Source organism: Triticum aestivum, chromosome 2D (genome assembly GCF_018294505.1).
Source record: "Triticum aestivum cultivar Chinese Spring chromosome 2D, IWGSC CS RefSeq v2.1, whole genome shotgun sequence".
Classification (NCBI taxonomy): domain Eukaryota; kingdom Viridiplantae; phylum Streptophyta; class Magnoliopsida; order Poales; family Poaceae; genus Triticum; species Triticum aestivum.
The window spans coordinates 397,563,356-397,588,682 of NC_057799.1; the positions used below are offsets into that span (position 1 = coordinate 397,563,356).

At 46.1% G+C, this 25,327-nt stretch overlaps 1 non-coding gene across 1 annotated transcript; it reads left to right on the plus strand.

The window, feature by feature from the left end:
• Positions 1 to 9,469: 9,469 nt before the first annotated feature.
• TRNAK-UUU (transfer RNA lysine (anticodon UUU)) lies at positions 9,470 to 9,542 on the plus strand. The gene has a single exon. It is a non-coding gene; the product is annotated as a tRNA-Lys (tRNA).
• The last annotated feature ends 15,785 nt before the right edge of the window (positions 9,543 to 25,327 follow it).

A 25,327-nucleotide genomic window follows, 5' to 3' on the forward strand; every position in this document is an offset into this window, starting at 1 on the left:
CTCATGTATCTAAATCCCCTCAAGTATCTTCATTCGTTTTCCAATTCTTCCCGGCGAATTGTGCCTTTGCTACTTTCATTTTCAATTCTTACGGTGGTTCGTTCAAGAGTTCTCTTCCTTGGTTATCATATCAATTTATTCGTTGTTTCAATCCTACCGGTGGTTCGATGAAGACCTTCCCAAGTTTGCGCAATATCTATCTTAATCCTTTCTACGAGAATAAGTAGTATGTGAAATCCGTTGCTTGTCATCAATCTAAATTGGTGAAGGCTAAGCATAATGTAATTCTTATTCTTGTTTCATCCAAGTGATTAATTCCTTATTCCGGAGATTCATCAAAAATTCTTGATCTCATTTGTTCATTTTTCTTTCCGGAGCTCCAAGTTATTTCAATTATATCATTTCAAAGCTTCATCTAAATCATTGCAAGGATCACCTTGTTCTTTCAACTTCTCTTCCTTTCTATCATTCTTTTATTACGGGAGTTCTTCATGGAGGCTCTACATGGTGGTTCATCAAGGAGTCTTTTCATTCTTCAATTGTTCTTCAAGATTTCTCTTGAAGTTAAGATCCGCCAAGCTATACTCTAAAATAAACATGGTGTTCAACACATGTTTTGTTTTGGGGAATTCAAGTATTCTTCATCTTGCATTCCAAAGTGCAATTCTTTCTCTCTTATGTTTTGAGGTGGTGTTATGTCATTCTTGACAATTTCCTTCATGTTTCATGATTCACAAGTTGTAAGGAATGAGATATTTAAACCCATCATTTCCTTCCTTGGTGTTATCTTGGTATAGATTTCACCTAAAGCCTTCCTTAAGGAATGTTGCTATTGTGGTGCTTACCTATGATCCAACTTTTCTCCTATCCTCTCGGCGGAAGAAGTTTTTCATCTTCTCGTCGATCTAAAGCAAGCAATTGTTTCCGTTTGTGGCAGAATTTCACCTCATAATTTTGAGATGTGTTCCATAATCCCACAACAAGCTTGTTCTTTTCGTTGTTGATTTCCCAACAACTCCGTTATAACCTTCTTGGAAGGATGCTTTCCAAGCTCATTTGTGGCAGAAGTTGTCATTTTCTTCTCCATTCTTTATTCCAAGGATCTATCTTCTATTATTTATTTCTTCCGGAGGCATTGTGATGTTGCTCTCGTCACTCATCTTCTCGGTTTGTGAGGACCGTGTTATTTTCGTGCTTATCCATTTCCAACCGGAGTGTCGTGCCCTCTTTTCAAGTTCTTCCCGTTCTGTCAAGTTTGCCTCCCTTCTCAACCGGAGTGCTGTCTGAAATCTTTCTGACCCATTGTGCCATTCTTTCAATAGTTTTGGAGGCAGTGTGTTGTTGATTTCATTAAGTATCCTCTCATCTTGTAAAATTCATGTTCAATTCCTTCCATTTACAGTTGGAGTGCTGTCCAAATTATATCACCCTTATTCCTTCTCTATCTTGTTTTAACCAGAGTGTTGTCGTAATTGATCTTTATCGTTCCTTGTACATCTCATTTCAACCGGAGTGCTTGCATGTACTTCTTGTCCATCGTAACCATTTTTGTTTGTCTTTCAACCTACAAGGTTCTTGTAATGTTCCTTGTTCCTCTTGCTGAACGGAGTGTTTTAAATTTTGTTCACCTCCGTCGTGTCATTTCTTCAAGATTTGCGACCTCTCAAGGTTCAATGGTTTCACTCGTTTGTCAAGAAGCAACTTTGTTTCACCTCTTCCTCTTCCGCTTCTCTCCGGTGCCATCCTAGATCTCGGGACGAGATCCTCTTGTAGTGGTGGAGTGTTGTAACGCCCCGAGACCGACGCTCCAGACGCCTGCCATGTTTTGCGTGACCGTCGTGTGTTTATTTGTTTGTTGCTTTCATCATGTCTTCATTTGCATTGCATCGGCACTCGTTGCCGTCATTGTTTTTAAAACATGCATCCGCTCGTAGTTGCCGCGTTCCCCCTTGCTTTCGTGACCGTTCCGAGACCAACCTTGTTCTTCGTTTTCCCTCTTGCTTAAACCGAAGTCCCTCTTTGCACAGTACATCGCCCCCTCGCCCGTGTCCGAAACTTCCCCGAACCCAAACCGGACTATCGTTACCATTGGGTCCGGATCATCCCCAAACATCTATAAAACATCACCGTTTTCTTTGTTGGACTCTCCTAGCTTATTTTTCTTGACCGTCCGATTTAAATCGGAGGGACCAAATATCCCCTAACCTAAATTCATCTGCTATATATATTAGTCTAACCCTAGCCTTGTCCCATCCATCCATCAAATCCTCCCCGCCGCCGCCAGCCCACCTGGTCTCCTCCTCGTCTTCCCCACCGAGCCAACCACCATCCACCTCAGATCCACCCCCCTCCAACCGTAGCCTCCGACCAACTCCCGTGATTTCCGCGCCACCCAAATCACCAGCAAGCCGCAGCCTCCTCCTTCCCGCGCCTGCAACCAGCTCCTTATCCCAAGTGTCCCCGCTTTCCGTGCGCGTCCCGCACCAAGGAGAGGAGCTCCTCGAGCCCCTCGGCTCCAGCGCCTGGCCTCGACTACAGCCGCCCTGCCGGCGAGCTGCACCACAGATGAGCCCCGCGCCGCCCCTTCCTTCCTTTCCTGCTTCTCTCTTCTCCCTCTCACATCTCTCGCTCTCTGCAACAGGAACATCATGGAGCCCCGCAGCAGATGCTCGCCGTTGCCGCTGCTCGCCCTGCGTCCCCGAGCACCTCGTCGCTGCTGCCCAAACAACCGCCGGCGACATGCAGGTCACCAGCGCCACGCCCCTGTCTTCCTTCTTCTTCCCCTGCTCCACTTCCTCCTTCCTTCACGCGCCCCTCTCTCTCGACCTGCAGGAACCATGGCGCGTGAAGGCCTCCGAGCTCGCCCACCTCCTGGTTCCGACGACAGCTGCTGCGTGGTCACCGGAGGACGGCGCCGCTGTCGCATGGGAGCTACTAGGTCGCCCTGGCTCCTCCTTTTCTTTCCCGTTTCCTCTCCCTGTCTCTCCTCTCTGAATTCGTTCTCTCTCTGTATTTCTTCACAGGAGTCGAGTCGCCGTCGTCCTGTTCGACTCCCACCATCAGGAACCGGCTCCCCTCGTCAGATCCGGTGGATCCTCGCCGCCGTCCGCCGCCTATAGGCCCCATCTCGCCGCACTCCCTCTGTTCCTTGCTCCCACGTCGCCGAAGTCCATCGCGCCCAGCCGCTGGCGTTTGAACCTGCTGCTGTTTCTGTTCTTCAGAAACGAGCAGCAGCAGCTCGCTCGCCTCATCCCTGCGTTGACCCGCGCGCTGCCTCGCTTGACCGGTCTCCCCTCCTAGCCGTTGACAGCTTCAAGGCCCAGCGCGCCTCAGCCGCATGCATCGACCGCGTGGACCAGGAGGCCTCGATCGCCTCCAGCCAAACCGCACCAGGCCCAGATCTGCCACCTCTCTGAAGCCCAATGTGAGCAGCCCCCTGGCCTTTCCTCTGCTGGGCTTCCTATTCCAGATTCGGCCCAGTGTAGTTTTTTTCCATGTCTGCGATTTTAGCTATCTTTCCAGGAGTTTACAGATTTACAGAAAAGTCCCTCTAGATCATGCATATAATAACTCAACAACCGTGCATCGGATTAAAATGATTTATATATGTAAAATGCTTAGAATTTTATCTAGTTTCACATTATGCCACTTTCAACCATGTTAAAAATGTTTAACTTGCTGTTTGTTTAATTTTGCATAAATGCCATGTTAAAATGCTTTATTTCATAACTAAATAACCGTAGCTCCATTTTAAATAAACTATATATGTAAATTGTTTAGAAAAAATGCATAGATTAACATGGTGCAATTTATTTTGCTGTTTAACAACATTAAAATTGCGTTTATGGCAGAACAGTACCAAATCTAAAATATGCACATGGGGATTTTCCGGAATTGTTGTTTGTTGTTCCGGCCTCATTTAAACTTGCCTAAATAGGTAGTTTTCATATGCTTCACCTCTTGCCATGTTTAACAACATTTAATATTGTTGGGTACATAAACGAGAGAGAACTAAATAATTGATGTGGTGTTTCTCCAATATGCAACTCGTTGCATATTGAGCTCCACTTAATTTGTAGTGTTGTTTGTTGCACTTTGCCATGCCATGCTCATTAAATCAGACATGCACCATACTTGTTTCTGCATCATGCCATGTGTATGTGGTGGTTGTTTACTATGTTGTTTGCTTCTTTCCGGTTTGCTTCTCTCGTTAGCTTCGGTTTCGTTCCGGAGTTGTGAGGATTCGTTCGACTACGTCCGTTTGTCTTCTTCATGGATTCGATCTTCTTCCTAGTGGGATCTCAGGCAAGATGACCATACCCTCGAAATCACTTCTATCTTTGCTTGCTAGTTGTTCGCTCTATCGCTATGCTTGCGCTACCTACCACTTGCTATACCATGCCTCCCATATTGCCATGTGAAGCCTCTAACCCACCTTTCCCAGCAAACCGTTGTTTGGCTAAGTTACCGCTTTTGCTCAGCCCCTCTTATAGCGTTGCTAGTTGCAGGTGAAGATTAAGTTTGTTCCTTGTTGGAACATGGATATCATGAACTTGTTGGGATATCACAATATCTCTTATTTAATTAATGCATCTATATACTTGGTTAAGGGTGGAAGGCTCGGCCTTATGCCTGGTGTTTTGTTCCACTCTTGCCGCCCTAGTTTCCGTCATACCGGTGTTATGTTCCTTGATTTTGCATTCCTTACGCAGTTGGGTGATTTATGGGACCCCCTTGACAGTTCGCTTTGAATAAAACTCCTCCAGCAAGGCCCAACCTTGGTTTTACCATTTGCCTACCTAAGCCTTTTTCCCTTGGGTTCTGCAGACTCAAGGGTCATCTTTATTTTAAACCCCCGGGCCAGTGCTCCTCTGAGTGTTGGTCCAACCTGTCAGTCGCCGGTGGCCACCAGGGGCAACTCTGGGCTCGCCTATCGGAAGCTTGGACAATCCGGTGTGCCCTGAGAACGAGATATGTGCAGCTCCTATCGGGATTTGTCGGCACATTCGGGTGGCTTTGCTGGTCTTGTTTTACCATTGTCGAAATGTCTTGTAAACCGGGATTCCGAGACTGACCGGGTCGTCCCGGGAGAAGAAATATCCTTCGTTGACCGTGAGAGCTTATAATGGGCTAAGTTGGGACACCCCTGCAGGGTATAAACTTTCGAGAGCCGTGCCCGCGGTTATGTGGCAGATGGGAATTTGTTAATATCCGGTTGTAGAGAACTTGACACTCGATTTAATTAAAACGCATCAACCGCGTGAGTAGCCGTGATTGTCTCTTTTTGGCGGAGTCTGGGAAGTGAACACGGCTTTTGGGTTATGTTTGACGTAAGTAGGAGTTCAGGATCACTTCTTGATCATTGCTAGCTTCACGACCGTTCCGTTGCTTCTCTTCTCGCTCTTATTTGCGTATGTTAGCCACCATATATGCTTAGTCGCTGCTGCAACCTCACCACCTTACCTTTTCCTACCCATAAGCTTAAATAGTCTTGATCTCACGGGTGTGAGATTGCTGAGTCCTCGTGACTCACAGATTCCTCCAAAACAGTTGCAGGTGCCGACGATACCAGTGCAGGTGATGCAACCGAGCTCAAGTGGGAGTTCGACGAGGACCTTGGTCATTACTATGTTTCGTTTCGTGATGATCAGTAGTGGAGCCCAGTTGGGACGATCGGGGATCTAGCATTTGGGGTTGTCTTCTCTTCTTTTGGTTCCGTAGTCAGACCTATGCGTGTACTCTCATTGATGTATGAATTTAATTTATGTATTGTGTGAAGTGGCGATCGTAAGCCAACTCTTTATCCCATTCTTGTTCATTACATGGGATTGTGTGAAGATGACCCTTCTTGCGACAAAACCACAATGCGGTTATGCCTCTAAGTCGTGCCTTGACACGTGGGAGATATAGCCGCATCGTGGGTGTTACAAGCAGTAACTGAATCTTCTGAGTCACTGTGTTCAGATGGCATATTTTGTACATAATCCAACATCTCATGTACCACATGTAGCTGCACTTCCTGTTTGCATCTGTGTTCTCTTGCCCATCGCTCTCCACAAATGAAGCACAACCCTTTGGATTTTCTGTAAGCACGCAGAGCAGACCAATGGTTGTCAGGGGCAGTAGGGCGCTGCAACTCAGGGGAGCGTTTGTCCTCCACTGTTTTACTTGTCATTGTCCTGCTGGAGAACATCGAACTGCGTCTATTTTGGACTGCACCCATGGGCTTTACTGAATTATCTCCCAATTCTTCAGTTAACAGGCCAGGGCGTATGCTGAGTCCAGGTCTGCAGGTTGTTGGATGCCCACCATGAGCCTGATTGACGGAGTTAATCCCTCCATGAACCGTGTCACATAATGCACTGGATTAGGATTAGTTTCATAAGCAGTCAACTGATCATACAACTTAGAAAATCGCTCCACATACTCTCCCATTGAATTAGTCTGACGCACATGAAACAGTTGCCTCAGGATATTCTGGTGCTTGTTACGCCCAAAGCGTAACTACAACATTTCACAGAATTCAGTCCAGGATATGTTAGGTGCCCGACACGCACTGATTCGAGCCAACGAGCAGCTGTGCCTTCAAAGAGGGCAGATGCAAACGATATCCACTGAACCTGCGGTGTGTTCCAAAACCTGAAGTAATCCTCACAGCGAGATTGCCATAATTTTGGATTCGAACCATCAAATCGGGGCAGTTCAATTCGGGGACCAAAACTCACAGCATCCGGTTGGTATTGCCGAAATCCTTCACTAACAAGCACAATCTGATGCGTTGATGGAATTGGATCGACAGACATACCTCGGGCAGGCGGGGGCACATACTTGGGGCCTGAATTTCTCTGCTCCGCTTTAGATCGAAATCCTTCAGATCCACTCGAGCCTGTGCGCAAGGTGGCCTCTCGCGGAGACGATGGTGCGGTTGGGGATGAAGCTGCTCCTCTGTCAGCTCCGATCTCGCCATGCAGTTCGTCCGGATCGACGCCTATGGACAGCTTGACGTCGTCGATGCGGCCGGAGAGCAGGTTCAGTTTGGAGTCGAGCTTGGCAAAGACCGTCGTCAACTCCTCGCTGCACTCCGCCGTGCTCTTGGACAAGGCGGCGTCGAAATCGGCCCGGAGGAGATCGTAGATCGCCTTCGTCTCGGGAGAAATTTTCTCCATGGCTTCTGCTCGTCGTCGGTCAGCGAGTCTGGTACGGTGACGGTGGCCGGGGAAATCCAGAGCGGGAGGTGGCTAAGGGAAGGACGGCTCTGATACCAGATTGTGAGGGCTAGGGTTTGTATTAGGCTATCACCATGAATCTGGAGCTACAAGGAGTAGAATGACGAGAGAAGGAAGGGGATCAGCTCACGCGGGAGTGCACGCCACACACGCAACGCACTAGCCGTTCTGCCATCGCCACTTGAATCTTATCGCTTATAGGTTGAAGTACAAAGTTGTTGGACCCACTCTGGCCTAGCAAGCCGAGCCGGAAGGCGAGGTTGCCTCTTGGGCCGGCCCATTGTTTGAGCCTCCTCTTGGTGCTCGTCTCTGCCGCTGACACATGTCTTCAGTTTAGTCAGTTTGGGACATCAAGTTATTCAATTACTTATGTGTCACCAGTTACTTTGTGTGGGACACCATCTTTTATGTTTCATGAATATGTGTACATTTTGTATAAGTTATCAAATAGACCTAGACAATCATTTGTGAACGAATATACATGATGCACTAGGTTTTAGTTCAAATTTATATCCTTTATTTGGGACTTGCTGTCCATTCGGAAGAAAGCAAAACATTTTATAGTATTTCGGAAAGCAAGACATTTTTTTATAAGTGTAGAAGGTGTCCTGTGTTTTTTTGCCATGTAGGCACTAGGACCAGTAAAAGAAGAATCAGCTTGTAACGACGAAAAGGGCAGACCAAACCCAAAACTCTTTCGGGTTGAAAATATCCGTTAGAGCATCTACAACCGGGCGCTACAAACCCGTCTCATACGTCCGGGCGGGCTGTCTGGTCATGATTTTTCGACCCAAACGGGCCTCAAACGCCCGGGCTAACCGGCGCCACTCATATCTTGCCCAAATATGGGGCGGAGGGGGCGCCCGGGCGCGTTCGCCATGTAGGACAGACGATGGGGTCCCATGTGGACTAGCCCAGAAACTTGGTGGTTCGACGGACGCCTCCTTCGTCGTCGCGGTGTGAACGCCGCGTGGCGCCGCTCCGGCCCGGCGTCCGAGACCAAATCCACCTATTTTAGCCAGTCGACGTCCCGCAACCCTAGCCCATCCACCCCTCTCTGTGCCGCCAGTCCGAGCACATCCACCTCCTCCCTCTCCTGCTCCGGCGCTCTGCCCATGCTCCGGCGCTCCGCCATGGTCCGGAGGAAGATCATCTACTATGCAATCCTCACGCCGGAGCGCTGTACGAGATCCAGCAGGAGATCGGGCCAGACAAGCCGCGTGCGTCGCCCGCATCGTTGTCGGGCTGCCTCCAGACTCGCCGGAGCCGGAGGAGGATGAGGAGGAGCCTGGGGAAGAGGAGAGAGAGGAGCTGGCTCCGATGAAGGTGGAGGAGGCGGAGCAGCCGGAGCCGGAGCTGCTGGAGCAGGAGCTGTCGGGTTTCAACATGGAGCAGGCGGAGGCGGAGTTCGCCGTCGCCCAATCGGAGGAGATGACGGAGCAGCAGGCCATCCTCGAGTCCATCCAGGATGAGGCCTATGTGGAGGCCAACCGGGCGTTCCTCCGGCAGGATCAGGCGGCGTCTGACGAGCTCTTTGCCGAACTCGATGTGGAGATAGAGGAGGAGGAGGAGGCCGGAGCGGAGCAGTCGGAGGCGCCGGAGGAGCAGCTGCCACCCATGCTACCGGAGCCGGGCACGGAGATCGTCGACATCTCCGACGAGGAGTAGCTAGGTGATCGACGTAGTAGTACGTAGGTTTATTTCATTTGCTTGTTTGGATTAAGAATCTAGTATGAGATGTGCGGATGCAACTCGTAAAATTTGAGACCCCCGGTCACTGCCTGCGGATGCGCCCGGATGCGTCCGCGGACGTTTGAGGACCATATTTGACATATCCAGCTATAGATGCTCTTAGTGTCTCCCCTCCGTCGGGCCAGTACAATAAGGCTTGAACTACACGTGGCTGAATTTGACGGGACAAAATTTTGACCGAGACTAATATCAAATTAAGTCGATTGATTAATAGCTAGTCCCTATTTGATTAATTCGTCGTGGAAACTTAGCCACAAAAGTAGGCAACAAAGGGGTGCAAGAAACACTTCAAAAACTAGTGAAGCGAATGAGATTATCATAATCCGTCATTACTAGATGTAGCATTGGTCTTTTCTGTGACAAATCACGCTTTGATGATTTTCCAACAAGCTTGAGATGGGAAACCTGCAAGATCACAGTGGGCTTGTAAACTCGGTTTGATATCCCCTCGTTTTTTTATGAAAACCCTTGTTGCATATATAAAAACGTGAGCCGTCTTAGCTCAGTTGGTAGAGCGCATGGCTTTTAACCATGTGGTCGTGGGTTCGAGTCCCACAGACGGCGTATAATTTTTTCGACGCATTTTGGTTAGGGCGTTATTTTCTTTTGTGCTTTTGTTACATCACACATACACATTTTAAAGTGTCCATTTTGGTTAGGGCGTTCTTATTTTCTTTTGTGCTTTTGCTACATTACACATTTTGAAGTGTCAAAAACACAGAAATCCGTTGGTCTGGGAGTGTGTGCTCCTGCACGCGAAAGAAATATTTCAGAGTGTGAAAAATTTCCAAACAAAAATTTGGTGCATACATCTCGATATTATATGTGTGCAGGTTAAGTTTCGGAGAAAACTAACATTTTTTGTGGCTTGTGTAAAAAAACAAAAGGATGTCTGGTGAAAATCATTTTTTAACACCGGATTTTGTCTTTTTTACACGCGACACATAAGTTGTTGGTTTCTTGTGAAATGACCTTGTGAGTACAATATCGTAATGTACGCGCCAAATTTTTGTTTGAATTTTTTTGAGATTTACAAATAGGTTTAAAACGCATTTTTAAAACCAGGAGCGCACACTCCCATGTGCCAAAACACCACTCTAGTCAAAAACATCTGATATTAATCAACATGTAGTACAAACTTGTTGCATTTTGGTTCATCTTATGAGATCAGATGTGTCCAAGCTTAATTACTACTCTATCTGTTTCTTTTTAGTTTACATATAAAATTTGGTCAATTTCAAGCTTTGAAAAGTTTGACTAACTTTATATTAAAAACTAAAACAATCAGAATATGACATCAATATCATCATATGCATCATGAAATATATTTTCATACTTTGCAGATGTTTATTTTTTTAATATAAATTTGATCAAACTTTGCATAGTTTGACTTCAAACAGATTTTATATGCGGAGTAAAAAAAATGAAGGGAGTACTTGTACCACGATCTTGTTTGTCTTGTCAGATCAGATGTGTTCTGTGTTCAAGATCTATTTTTGCTAGCGGAATTCGTGATGGGATTTGCCTACCGGAGACCATAAATGTAGCTTCCTCTCGTCCGCTCCTCTAGTCTTAGACGGCTAGTGCAAATTTTCTTCAGACTTCGCCGGTGATTCCGTGAATTCGTCTTCTCTTTGCCTGCCGGTGGTGGGTGATACAGAAGAGAATCCCGGTGCCTCCGCTCCGGTTAGTAGTTTAGGTTTTGCCTGCCGAAGACCACAATGTAGCTTCCTCTGGTCTTAGATGACTAGTGCAAATTTTCTTCAGACTTCACCGATGAGTCCGTGAATTCATCTTCTCTTTGCCCGCCACTCTGGCGGTCGGTGACAGGGAGGAGAATCCCGGTGCCTCCACTTCGGTTAGTAGTTTAGGTTAGGGCATTTTAATCCTCACAGGTGCGGCGCTCGAGCAGATGGCGACACTTCTTCTAGTTTGTCTTCCGGGCTTGATCCTCCTCGAGTTCGTCCGTTTGGACTTAGTCAATGGAGCACTGACGTAGATTCCCATCCTTGGGATAGTGAGGTTAGGGTTTCTCGTTATGTGGCGAGATCTGGTGTCAGGTGCTTCATATCTATGCAAGGGTTCAACTGGGACGACTGTGGCTCTAGGGTGCTGGTCCTTAGGGACATGTGCGCGAAGACTTCCCGGCTGTCATCGGTAATGTCAAGCCTGCTCTGGTAGGGAAGCTGCAACAACGATGCGTTGACGGCTCATTCTGGCAGCAATAGTGATTGTTCGCTGTTTTCGAAATCTCGATGTATTTTTTATTATGTTTGAGATGCTTTCTACTTCCAATGAACTTTTATAATAGATACGATCATTTTCAAATAAATTTGTTCAAGCTTAATTAGAACTTGCAGCACGACCAGATAATTTTCTTGAAAACTTTCATGGCAAATCTCTCCAATAATAAATGCCCCATATATGCAGACTATCAACATACACATGCCTTCTTCTCGTCGGCGGGGAACCACCAGCAGTGAGCGTTGCCCCCCTAACTGACCCGCTTCGCCCACACCTTGGTAAAGCCTATCATCGCGACCTCCACCGCCAGACACACCACCGCACCGCACCACCATCAGTGCCCGAAAGCCACCTGAGATGGCCAACCAGTGCCGCCCACGCCAGATTGGATCGGCAGATCCACCGCCACAACCCTGAGCATGCCCTGCCCCATAGCACCACCGCTAGTCCCTCCCGTACCACGGGTAAGACCCCACGCCACTGCCAAGGTTACCCAGGCGCCACACTACCCTGTACAAGCGTTCCACCACCACACGGGGATGTCGGCCCGTGCCGAGCCCCACTGCGCCAAGGAGAGAGAGGACCCCGCCGCCACGAGCACCTACTAGGCTTTGCCGGCGACGGCGAGGGGAAGCAGGAGGCTAGTTGCCGTCGTCTAGGGTGTGGAGGGACGCGGGTGAAAGAGGAAAAGTCTCTTCCTCAGAAGTAGTACATGTTTTGTGTGAAAGTATATATTCTTTTCATGGTTATATGGGTCTCAATTTTTTTAACACGATACAGATAAAGACGCGCATACACTTATCCCTATGAACACACACGCACACCCTACCCCTATCAGCACCTCCGAGAGACTGAGCCGGCGAATCATCTTGAGACTGACGAAATCACCAAAGGCGCCTCGTGGTCGACGCAAACATCTCCTCCCACTGAACGCGCAATGCCGAAAATCCTGAAATAAATTCGAGCACCAAGACTTGAACCCTGATTGGTTTGGGATATCATTGTCCACCTAACCATCCAACCACGTGTTGGTTATATGGGTCTTATTTATATCATAAGATTATAAACAAAAGAAAAGACAACAAAACGCTAGTCTTTGCACAAATAAACACCAACGAAGAAAGAAAATTACAATCAAAACAAAAGAAACCCCTGCGCTTGACACCAACACATATTGTCACCTGCCTTCGCACTACTAGGAAAATGCTCATACATAGAAGTCTAGCAGTAGCGTTTGTTTGGGCCCCACGCTACTGGTAATTACCACTAGCGCTTGGTGAAGGAAATATGCCCTAGAGGCAATAATAAAGTTGTTATTTTATATTTCCTTATTCATGATAAATGTTTATTATTCATGCTAGAATCGTATTAATCGGAAACCTCAATACATGTGTGAATACATAGACAAACACAGTGTCCCTAGTGAACCTTTACTTGACTAGCTCGTTGATCAAAGATGGTTAAGGTTTCCTGACCATGGACATGAGTTGTCATTTGATAAAGGAATCACATCATTAGGAGGTTGATGTGATGGACAAGATCCATCCGTTAGCTTAGCATATTGATCATTCGATTTAATTGCTATTGCTTTCTTCATGTCAAATATATATTCCTTCGACTATGAAATTATGGAACTCCCGGATACCGGAGAATGCCTTGTGTGCTATCAAATGTCACAACATAACTGGGTGATTATAAAGATGCTCTACAGGTATCTCCGAAGGTGTTTGTTGAGTTGGCATAGATCAAGATTAGGATTTGTCACTCTGAGTTTCGGAGAGGTATCTCTGGGCCCTCTCGGTAATGCACATCATAAGAAGCCTTGCAAGCAAAGTGACTAATGAGTTAGTTACAGTATGATGCATTACGGAACGAGTAAAGAGAGTTGCCGGTAATGAGATTGAACTAGGTATGAAGATACCGACGATCAAATCTCGGGCAAGTAACATACCAATGGACAATGGGAATTGTGTATGTTGTCATAATGGTTCGACCGATAAAGATTTTCGTAGAATATATAGGAGCCAATATGAGCATCCAGGTTCCGTTATTGGTTATTAACCGGAGAGGTGTCTCGGTCATGTCTACATAGTTCTCGAACCCATAGGGTCCGCACGCTTAACGTTCGATGACGATATAGTATTATATGAGTTATGTGATTTGGTGACCGAATGTTGTTCGGAGTCCCGGATGAGATCACGGACATGACGAGGAGTCTCGAAATGGTCGAGAGGTGAAGATTGATATATAGGACGATGGTATTCAGACAACGAAAGTGTTCCGGATGGTACCGGGTACATATAGGGTCACCGGGAGGGTTTCCGGGCACCCCCGACAAAGATATTGGCTTAATGGGCCAAGGGAGGGACATACCAGCCCACAAGGGGATGGTGCGCCCCTCCACCAGGCCGTCCAGCCCTAGGGAAAGGAAAGGGCGGAGGGCAAGTCCCTCCTTCCTCCCCCCCCTTCAAGGGAGAAAGGAAAGGGGGCGCCACCCGCTTCCTTCCCCTGGCGCCTATACAAGGAAGGGGGGGGGGGGTTGAACCAGGGTAGGAGCCCAAGAGGGATTCGGCCCCACTTGGGGCGCCCCTTGGCCTCTCCCCTCTCCCTACCACCTATATATATGAGGGGGGGGCGCCTAGAACACACAACATCAATTGTTAGCCGTGTGCGGCGCCCCCTCCACAGTTTACATCCCTGGTCATAGTTTTGCGGTGCTTAGGCGAAGCCCTGCGAGAATCACATCACCATCACCGTCACCACGCCGTCGTGCTGACAAAACTCATCTACTACCTCAACACCTTGCTGGATCAAGAAGGCGAGGGACGTCACCGAGCTGAAGGTGTGCAGAACTCGAAGGTGCCATATGTTCGGTACTTGATCGGTCAGAGCTAGAAGAAGTTCGACTACATCAACCGCGTTGTCAAACGCTTCCGCTTACGGTCTACGAGGGTACGTAGACACACTCTCCCCCTCGTTGCTATGCATCTCCTAGATAGATCTTGCGTGAGCGTAGGAATTTTTTTGAAATTGCATGCTACGTTTCCCAACACTTGGTACAAAGAGTGCTACTTGTGGGGGAACGCGGTATTTCAAATTTTTTCCAACGATCACGCAAGATCTATCTAGGAGATGCATAGCAACGAGCGGGGAGAGTGTGTCCACGTACCCTCGTAGACCGAAAGCGGAAGCGTTAAGTAACGCGGTTGATGTAGTCGAACGTCTTCACGATCCAACCGATCAAGTACCGAACGCACGGCACCTCCGCGATCTGCACACGTTCATCTCGGTGACGTCCCTCGAACTCTTGATCCAGCTGAGGCCGAGGGAGAGTTTCATCAGCACGACGACGTGATGACGGTGATGATGAGTTACCGACGCAGGGCTTCGCCTAAGCACTACAACGATATGACCGAGGTGGAAATCTGTGGAGGGGGCACCGCACACGGCTAAAACAATCAACTTGTGTGTCTATGGGGTGCCCCCCTCCCCCGTATATAATGGAGGGGAGGAGGGGGCCGGCCGGCCTCATGGTGCTCCCCAAGGGGGGGAATCCTACTCCTACTAGGAGTAGGTTCCCCCCTTTCCTAGTCCTAATAGGAGGGGAAGGAAGGGGAAGAGGAGAAGAAGGAAAGGGGGCGGGCCTCCCAATTCGGATTGGGCTTGGGGGGGGGGGGCGCCCCTCCTCTTGGCCGCCTCCTATCTCTTCCACTAAAGCTCATGTAGGCCCATTAAGCCCCTGGGGGGTTCCGGTAACCTCGCGGTACTCCGGAAAATGCCCGAACTCACCCGAAACCTTTCCGGTGTCCAAACATAACCTTCCAATATATCAATCTTCATGTCTCGACCATTCCGAGACTCCTCATCATGTCTGTGATCACATCCGAGACTCCAAACAACCTTCGGTACATCAAAACACACAAACTCATAATACGGATCGTCATCGAACGCTAAGTGTGCGGACCCTGCGGGTTCAAGAACTATGTAGACATGACCGAGACTCATCTCCGGTCAATAACCAATAGCGGAACCTGGATGCTCATATTGGTTCCCACATACTATATGAAGATCTTTATCGGTCAAACCGCATAACAACATAAGTTGTTCCCTTTGTCATCGGTATGTTACTTGCCCGAGATTCAATCGTCGGTATCTCAATACCTAGTTCAATCTCGTTACCGGCAAGTCTCTTTACTCGTTCCGTAATGCATCATCCCACAACTAACTCATCAGTCACATTGCTTGCAAGGCTTATAGTGATGTGCATTACCGAGAGGGCCCAGAGATACCTCTCCGACAATCGGAGTGACAAATCCTAATCTCGATCTATGCCAACTCAACAAACACCATCGGTGACACCTGTAGAGCATCTTTATAATCACCTAGTTACGTTGTGACATTTGATAGCGCACTAAGTGTTCCTCCGGTATTCGGGAGCTGCGTAATCTCATAGTCATAGGAACATGTATAAGTCATGAAGAAAGCAATAGCAACAAACTAAACGATCATCATGCTAAGCTAACGGATGGGTCTTGTCAATCACATCATTCTCTAATGATGTGATCCCGTTCATCAAATGACAACTCATATCTATGGTTAGGAAACTTAACCATCTTTGATTAACGAGCTAGTCAAGTAGAGTCATACTAGTGACACTCTGTTTGTCTATGTATTCACACATGTACTAAGTTTCCGGTTAATACAATTCTAGCATGAATAATAAACATTTATCATGATATAAGGAAATATAAATAACAACTTTATATTGCCTCTAGGGCATATTTCCTTGAGTCTCCCACTTGCACTAGAGTCAATAATCTAGATTACACAGTAATGATTCTAACACCCATGGAGTCTTGGTGCTGATCATGTTTTGCTCGTGAGAGAGGCTTAGTCAACGGTTCTGCAACATTCAGATCCGTATGTATCTTGCAAATTTCTATGTCTGCCTCCTTGACTTGATCACGGATGGAATTGAAGCGTCTCTTGATGTGCTTGGTTCTTTTGTGAAACCTGGATTCTTTTGCCAAAGCAATTGCACCAGTATTGTCACAAAAGATTTTCATTGGACCCGATGCACTAGGTATGACACCTAGATCGGATATGAACTCCTTCATCCAGACTCCTTCATTTGCTGCTTCTGAAGCAGCTATGTACTCCGCTTCACACGTAGATCCCGCCAAGACGCTCTGCTTGGAACTGCACCAACTTACAGCTCCTCCATTTAATAAAAATACGTATCCGGTTTATGACTTAGAGTCATCCGGATCAGTGTCAAAGCTTGCATCGACGTAACCATTTACGACGAGCTCTTTGTCACCTCCATAAACAAGAAACATATCCTTAGTCCTTTTCAGGTATTTCAGGATGTTCTTGACCGCTGTCCAGTGATCCACTCCTGGATTACTTTGGTACCTCCCTGCGAAACGAATAGCAAGGCACACATCAGGTCTGGTACACAACATTGCATACATGATAGAACCTATGGCTGAAGCATAGGGAATGACTTTCATATTATCTCTATCTTCTGCAGTGGTCGGACATTGAGTCTGACTCAACTTCACACCTTGTAAAACTGGCAAGAACCCTTTATTTGCTTGATCCATTTTGAACTTCTTCAAAACTTTATCAAGGTATGTGCTTTGTGAAAGTCCAATTAAGCGCCTTGATCTATCTCTATTGATCTTGATGCCTAATATATAAGCAGCTTCTCCGAGGTCTTTCATTGAAAATTCTTATTCGAGTATCCTTTTATGCTATTCAGAAATTCAGTATCATTTCTGATCAACAATATGTAATCCACATATAATATCAGAAATGCTACAGAGCTCCCACTCACTTTCTTGTAAATACAGACTTCTCCAAAAGTCTGTATAAAACCATATGCTTTGATCATACTATCAAAGCGTATATTCCAAATCCGAGATGCTTGCACCAGTCCATAAATGGATCGCTGGAGCTTACACACTTTGTTAGCACCTTTGGATCGACAAAACCTTCTGGTTGCATCATATAAAACTCTACTTTAAGATATCCATTACGGAATGCAGTTTTGACATCCATTTGCCAAATTTCATAATCATAAAATGCGGCAATTGCTAACATGATTCGGACGGACTTAAGCATCGCTACGGGTGAGAAGGTCTCATCGTAGTCAACTCCTTGAACTTGTCAAAAACCTTTCGCAACAAGTCAAGCTTTGTAGACAGTAATATTACCGTCAGCGTCAGTCTTCTTCTTGAAGATCCATTTATTCTCTATGGCTTGCCGATCATCGGGCTAGTCAACCAAATTCCACACTTTGTTCTCATACATGGATCCCATCTCAGATTTTATGGCCTCCAGCCATTTCGCGGAATCTGGGCTCATCATCGCTTCATCATAGTTTGTAGGTTCGTCATGTTCAAGTAACATGACCTCCAGAATAGGATTACCGTACCACTCTGGTGCGGATCTTATTCTGGTTGACCTACGAGGTTCCGTAGTAACTTGATGATCATCATCATTAGCTTCCTCACTTACTGGTGTAGGAGTCACTGGAACTGATTTCTGTGATGAACTACTTTCCAATAAGGGAGCAGGTACAGTTACCTCATCAAGTTCTACTTTCCTCCCACTCACTCCTTTTGAGAGAAACTCCTTCTCTAGAAAGGATCCATTTTTAGCAACGAATATCTTGCCTTCAGATATGATCTGTGATAGAAGGTGTACCCAACAGTCTCCATTGGGTATCCTATGAAGACACATTTCTCCGATTTGGGTTCGAGCTTATCAGGTTGAAGCTTTTTCACATATGCATCGCAGCCCCAAACTTTAAGAAACGACAACTTGGGTTTCTTGCCAAACCACATTTCATATGGTGTCGTCTCAACGGATTTAGATGGTGCCCTATTTAACGTGAATGCAGCCGTCTCTAAAGCATAACCCCAAAATGAAAGCGGTAAATCACTAAGAGACATCATAGATCGCACCATATCTAATAAATACGATTATGACGTTCAGACACACCATTACGCTGTGGTGTTCCGGGTGGCGTGAGTTGCGAAACTATTCCGCATTGTTTCAAATGAAGACCAAACTCGTAACTCAAATATTCTCCTCCACGATCAAATCGCAGAAAATTTATTTTTCTTGTCACGATGATTTTCCACTTAACTCTGAAATTCTTTGAACTTTTCAAATGTTTCAGACTTATGTTTCATCAAGTAGATATACCCATATCTGCTTAAATCATCTGTGAAGGTCAGAAAATAATGATACCCGCCGCGAGCGTCAACATTCATCGGACCGCATACATCAGTATGTATTATTTCCATTAAATCTGTCGCTCGCTCCATTGTTCCGGAGAACGGAGTTTTAGTCATCTTGCCCATGAGGCATGGTTCGCAAGTACCAAGTGATTCATAATTAAGTGATTTCAAAAGTCCATCAATATGGAGTTTCTTCATGTGCTTTACACCAATATGACCCAAACGGCAGTGCCACAAATAAGTTGCACTATCATTATCAACTCTGCATCTTTTGGCTTCAATATTATGAATATGTGTATCACTACTATCGAGATTCAACAAAAATAGACCACTATTCAAGGGTGCATGACCATAAAAGATATTACTCATATAAATAGAACAACCATTATTCTCAGATTTAAATGAATAACCGTCTCGCATCAAACAAGATCCAGATATAATGTTCATGCTTAACGCTGACACCAAATAACAATTATTCAGGTCTAAAACTAATCTCGAAGGTAGATGTAGAGGTAGCGTGCCGACGGCGATCACATCGACTTTGGAACCATTTCCCACGCGCATCGTCACCTCGTCCTTAGTCAATCTTCTCTTAATCCGTAGTCCCTGTTTCGAGTTGCAAATATTAGCAACAGAACCAGTATCAAATACCCAGGCACTACTGCGAGCATTAGTAAGGTACACATCAATAACATGTATATCACATGTACCTTTGTTCACTTTTCCATCCTTCTTATCCGCCAAATACTTGGGGCAGTTTCGCTTCCAGTGACCAGTCCCTTTGCAGTAGAAGCACTCAGTCTCAGGCTTAGGTCCAGACTTGGGCTTCTTCACTTGAGCAGCAACTTGCTTGCCGTTCTTCTTGAAGTTCCCCTTCTTCCCCTTACCCTTCTTCTTGAAACCGGTGGTCTTATTGACCATCAACACTTGATGCTCCTTCTTGATTTCTACCTCCGCAGCCTTTAGCATCGCGAAGAGCTCAGGAATTGTCTTATCCATCCCTTGCATATTATAGTTCATCACGAAGATTTTGTAGCTTGGTGGCAGTGATTGAAGAACTCTGTCAATGACACTATCAATTGGAAGATTAACTCCCAGCTGAGTCAAGTGATTATGATACCAAGACATTTTGACTATATGTTCACTGACAGAACTATTCTCCTCCATTTTGCAGCTGTAGAACTTATTGGAGACTTCATATCTCTCAATCCGGGCATTTTCTTGAAATATTAACTTCAACTCTTGGATCATATCATATGCTCCATGACGTTCAAAACGTCGTTGAAGTCTCGGTTCTAAGCCGTAAAGCATGGCACACTGAACTATCGAGTAGTCATCAGCTTTGCTCTGCCAGGCGTTCACAACGTCCGGCGTTGCTCCTGCAGCGGGTCTTGCACCTAGCGGTGCTTCCAGGACGTAATTCTTCTGTGCAGCAATGAGGATAATCCTCAAGTTACGGACCCAGTCCGTGTAGTTGCTACCATCATCTTTCAACTTAGCTTTCTCTAGGAACGCATTAAAATTCAAACGAACAGTAGCACGGGCCATTGATCTACAACAACATAGACATGCAAAATACTATCAGGTACTAAGTTCATGATAAATTAAAGTTTAATTAATCATATTACTTAAGAACTCCCACTTAGATATATATCCCTCTAAACATCTAAGTGATCACGTGATCCAAATCAACTAAACCATGTCCGATCATCACGTGAGATGGAGTAGTTTTCAATGGTGAACATCACTATGTTGATCATATCTACTATATGATTCACGCTCGACCTTTCGGTCTCAGTGTTCCGAGGCCATATCTGCATATGCTAGGCTCGTCAAGTTTAACCCGAGTATTCTACGTGTGCAAAAATGACTTGCACCCGTTGCATGTGAATGTAGAGCTTATCACACCCGATCATCACGTTGTGTTTCGGCACGACGAACTGTAGCAACGGTGCATACTCAGGGAGAACACTTGTACCTTGAAATTTAGTGAGAGATCATCTTATAATGCTATCGTCGAACTAAGCAAAATAAGATGCATAAAGGATAAACATCACATGCAATCAATATAAGTGATATGATATGGCCATCATCATTTTGATCTCCATCTCCAAAGCACCGTCATGATCACCATCGTCACCGGCTTGACACCTTGATCTCCATCGAAGCATCATTGTCGTCTCGCCAACTATTGCTTCTATGACTATCGCTACCGCTTAGTGATAAAGTATAACAATTACATGGCGATTGCATTTCATACAATAAAGCGACAACCCTAAGGCTCCTGCCAGTTCCCGATAACTTTTACAAAACATGATCATCTCATACAACAATTTATATATCATCACGTCTTGACCATATCACATCACAACATACCCTGCAAAAACAAGTTAGACGTCCTCTACTTGTTCTTGCAAATTTTACGTGTCTGCTACGGGTTTAGCAAGAACCGTTCTTACCTACGCATCAAAACCACAACGATTTTTCGTCAAGTGTGCTGTTTTAACCTTCAACAAGGACCGGGCGTAGTCACACTCGATTCAACTAAAGTTGGAGAAACAGACACCCAGTAGCCACCTGTGTGCGAAGCACGCCGGTAGAACCAGTCTCATGAATGCGGTCATGTAATGTCGGTCTGGGCCGCTTCATCCAACAATACCGCCGAGTCAAAGTATGACATGCTGGTAAGCAGTATGACTATTATCGCCCACAACTCTTTGTGTTCTACTCGTGCATATAACATCTACGCATAGACCTGGCTCGGATGCCACTGTTGGGGAACACAGTATTTCAAAAAATTTCCTACGATCACGCAACATCTATCTAGGGGATGCATAGCAACGAGCGGGGAGAGTGTGTCCACGTACCTTCGTAGACCGAAAGCGGAAGCGTTAAGTAACGCGGTTGATGTAGTCGAACGTGTTCGCGATCCAACCGATCAAGTACCGAACGCACGGCACCTCCGCGATCTGCACATGTTCAGCACGGTGACGCCCCTCGAACTCTTGATCCAGCTGAGGCCGAGGGAGAGTTTTGTCAGCACGATGGCGTGATGACAGTGATGATGAAGTTACCGACGCAGGGCTTCGCCTAAGCACTACAACGATATGACCGAGGTGGAAATCTGTGGAGGGGGCACCGCACACGGCTAAAACAATCAACTTGTGTGTCTATGGGGTGCCCCCTCCCCCGTATATAAAGGAGGGGAGGAGGGGGCCGGCCGGCCTCATGGTGCGCCCCAAGGTGGGGAATCCTACTCCTACTAGGAGTAGGTTCCCCCCTTTCCTAGTCCTAATAGGAGGGGGGAGGAAGGGGAAGAGGAGAAGAAGGAAAGGGGGGGCTCCCAATTTGGATTGGGCTTGGGGGGGCGCCCCTCCTCTTGGCCGCCTCCTATCTCTTCCACTAAAGCCCATGTAGGCCCATTAAGCCCCCCGGGGGTTCCGGTAACCTCCCGGTACTCCGAAAAATGTCCAAACTCACCCGAAACCTTTTCGGTGTCCAAACATAACCTTCCAATATATCAATCTTCATGTCTCGACCATTTCGAGACTCCTTGTCATGTCCTTGATCAAATCTGGGACTCCGAACAACCTTCGGTACATCAAAACACATAAACTCATAATACCGATCGTCATCAAACGTTAAGCGTGCGGACCCTACGGGTTCGAGAACTATGTAGACATGACCGAGAATCATCTCCGGTCAATAACCAATAGCGGAACCTAGATGCTCATATTGGTTCCCACATATTCTACGAAGATCTTTATCGGTCAAACCGCATAACAACATACGTTGTTCCCTTTGTCATCAGTATGTTACTTGCCCGAGATTCAATCGTCGGTATCTCAATACCTAGTTTAATCTCGTTACCGGCAAGTCTCTTTACTCGTTCCGTAATGCATCGTCCCGCAACTAACTCATTAGTCACATTGCTTGCAAGGCTTCTTATGATGTGCATTACCGAGAGGGCCCAGAGATACCTCTCCGACAATCGGAGTGACAAATCCTAATCTCGATCTATGCCAACTCAACAAACACCATCGGTGACACCTGTAGAGCATCTTTATAATCACCTAGTTACGTTGTGACGTTTGATAGCACACTAAGTGTTCCTCCAGTATTCGCGAGTTGCATAATCTCATAGTCATAGGAACATGTATAAGTCATGAAGAAAGCAATAGCAACAAACTAAACGATCATTGTGCTAAGCTAATGGATGGGTCTTGTCAATCACATCATTCTCTAATGATGTGACCCCGTTCATCAAATGACAACTCATGTCTATGGTTAGGAAACTTAACCATCTTTGATTAACGAGCTAGTCAAGTAGAGGCATACTAGTGACATTCTGTTTGTCTATGTATTCACACATATACTAAGTTTCCGGTTAATACAATTCTAGCATGAATAATAAACATTTATCATGATATAAGGAAATATAAATAACAACTTTATTATTGCCTCTAGGGCATATTTCCTTCACTACTGGTATGGCTTAGCAGTAGCGTTGGTTAGCATGGGTCGCTCTGCTATTATGTGGGCCGCAGGGCCAAAAACGGCAGCCAACTTAGCTGTGGCGTGGGCTAACCACCGGCGCTATAGCTACTGGGCTTAGCAGTAGCTGGCCCTTGTGCAATGCTACTACTACAGCAAAAGAAAACCCGTGGGCCGCCCTCCCCCCCCGCACCCTCATCACTTCCGGTCGTCCCCCTCCGCCCGACGCCGCTGCGGTTAGGGTTTCTCCCCCAGCCACCGCCGCCGCAGGTAATGCTCCTCGCCCCTCTCGCCCCTTCCGCTGCTCCTCCATCCTTTCGCCGCCCGCGAGCTCTGGCCGGCCGCATTTGACCGACGGCCGCCCTTCCCACGCCGGCCGCTGTAGCCGCCTCCCTCGTGGGAAAGTCACCGGCCTTCCCCCTCGTCAGCACCCTCAACCGAGGTCACCATGCCATCCCCCCTCCTCGCCAGCACCCCGAGGGCTGCCCTAGCTAGATGCAGCAAGGACTTACGAATTTCAGATGGATAGGCAGCGTCGTAGTGAGGTGTAGTTCGTTACCTCTAAAGATTTGGCACGACCTAGCTAGATGCTTGGAAAGAAACACACCCTTTTATTGTTATTTTTTCTGTACATGGATAGCTAGATGCTTTTGTTTTTCTGTAATAAGTTATTTTTTGGCAAAATGTAGGTGCTAATTTAGTTGAAATGCTTTGGTAGGTGGTACCGTGATCTGGTAGATATTGGTTTTGATACAAGTATTTGGTTTGCAAGTGCTAAGTTAATCCCAAATTTGCCACTTGTTTTTTTAATCAGTTATCTTAGACGACAGGGGCCAAATTAGATGAAATGTTTTGGTAGGTGGTACCCTGATTTGGTAGATATTTGTTAAAAGTTTTTTCGGCAATAGGTGCCACTGAAATGCTTTGGTAGGTGGTACCTTGTCATCTTATATGTTACTAGATCTTAGGATTTAATTGTCCATCAAATTGCTTCTCGCGGAAGAATCTCATCTAGAGATCGGTGATATACATGGCAGTTTGTAAATATTCCGTTTTTCGATTAAGATCGATGCATTGTAGTGTTGACGGTTTTTATGTAAATATAAAAGCTGGACGGAAGCATGTGCATGCTGTTAATTTTAGTTACTAAACCTGAATATTCTGTTTTTCGATTAAGATCGATGCATTGTACTGTAGCAACTCTGAAGGGTGCTTTCTAGCTAGCTAGCTTGTGTAACGGTGAGTCTTGTTGGCTGATTTGGCATTTGCACATGTGTTAGTAAGTGTTGTCTAGCTAGCTGTTGAGTCTTGTTGTCTAACGATTGTAGTGTAGCAACTCTGAACGGTGAGTCTTGTCTAGTTAGCTGTTGGTTCTATTCTAGAAGGTGTTAGCAAGTTAATTGAGAACTTTATGTTATTATTTTTTTTTCGTGTGAAGTGGATCGTTCATCCTTGCTCATATTGCTTTAAGAAAATGACGCCATCATTATCACCACCATGTCGACTGTGCAAGTCAAGGTGCGCCAGCAGCCTTGCAATTGGCACGCTGTTTGGCATCTACTTCCAGCCGAATTTTCTTCATGTCGTCGATATTATCTAGAACTACATATGTGTGTGGCCATATGACTAGACTGCTATATATGTGTGGCTGTATGACTACCCAGTACTGCTTATCATATCTCCTACTGTATGAACCATATATGTGTGTGAGGACGCATGTTGACTATATATGAGTACCTATAATGCTTAATGATATTGTATGACTACTGTATGACTATATATGAGTATCTGGTATTGTGGTTAATGATATTGTTATCTGGTATATGTGAAATTGCAGTTTATTAAAATGGGGTACTGTTCTACATCAATAGAAAGCAGAAAAAATATTGAAAGATACAACAGCAGCGCGGGAACAGAAAAGCGCTACAACTACTTAATAGTAGCACGTGACAGAACAACGCTACTGATACAGTTATTAATAGTAGCGTCGGGCTAGACCGCGCTACTACTACCTGTTAGCTGTAGCGCTGTAGTAGTAGCGCGGCCACCCGCGCCACTACTAGGGTTTCCCTAATAGTGTCGGCACCACCACAACAGTCATGAAAAGAAAAGAAAAAATCACGGATCACCTCCTCACCTGATTTCGACGCGGTTCCATCACTGATATGCAACTTTGCGGCCCTTTAAGGTGACTCGTGAAAGATGAAATCATTACCGTTAAACGAACCAGACTAGGGCAACACCCTAGACACGCTACCGAACCCGAGACGTGACTTCCCCGCACGATTAAGACGTCGGAGGAGCAAATAATACAGCCACAAACTTGCGGGAAAGTATATAGTTGACCAACAAATATGCTCA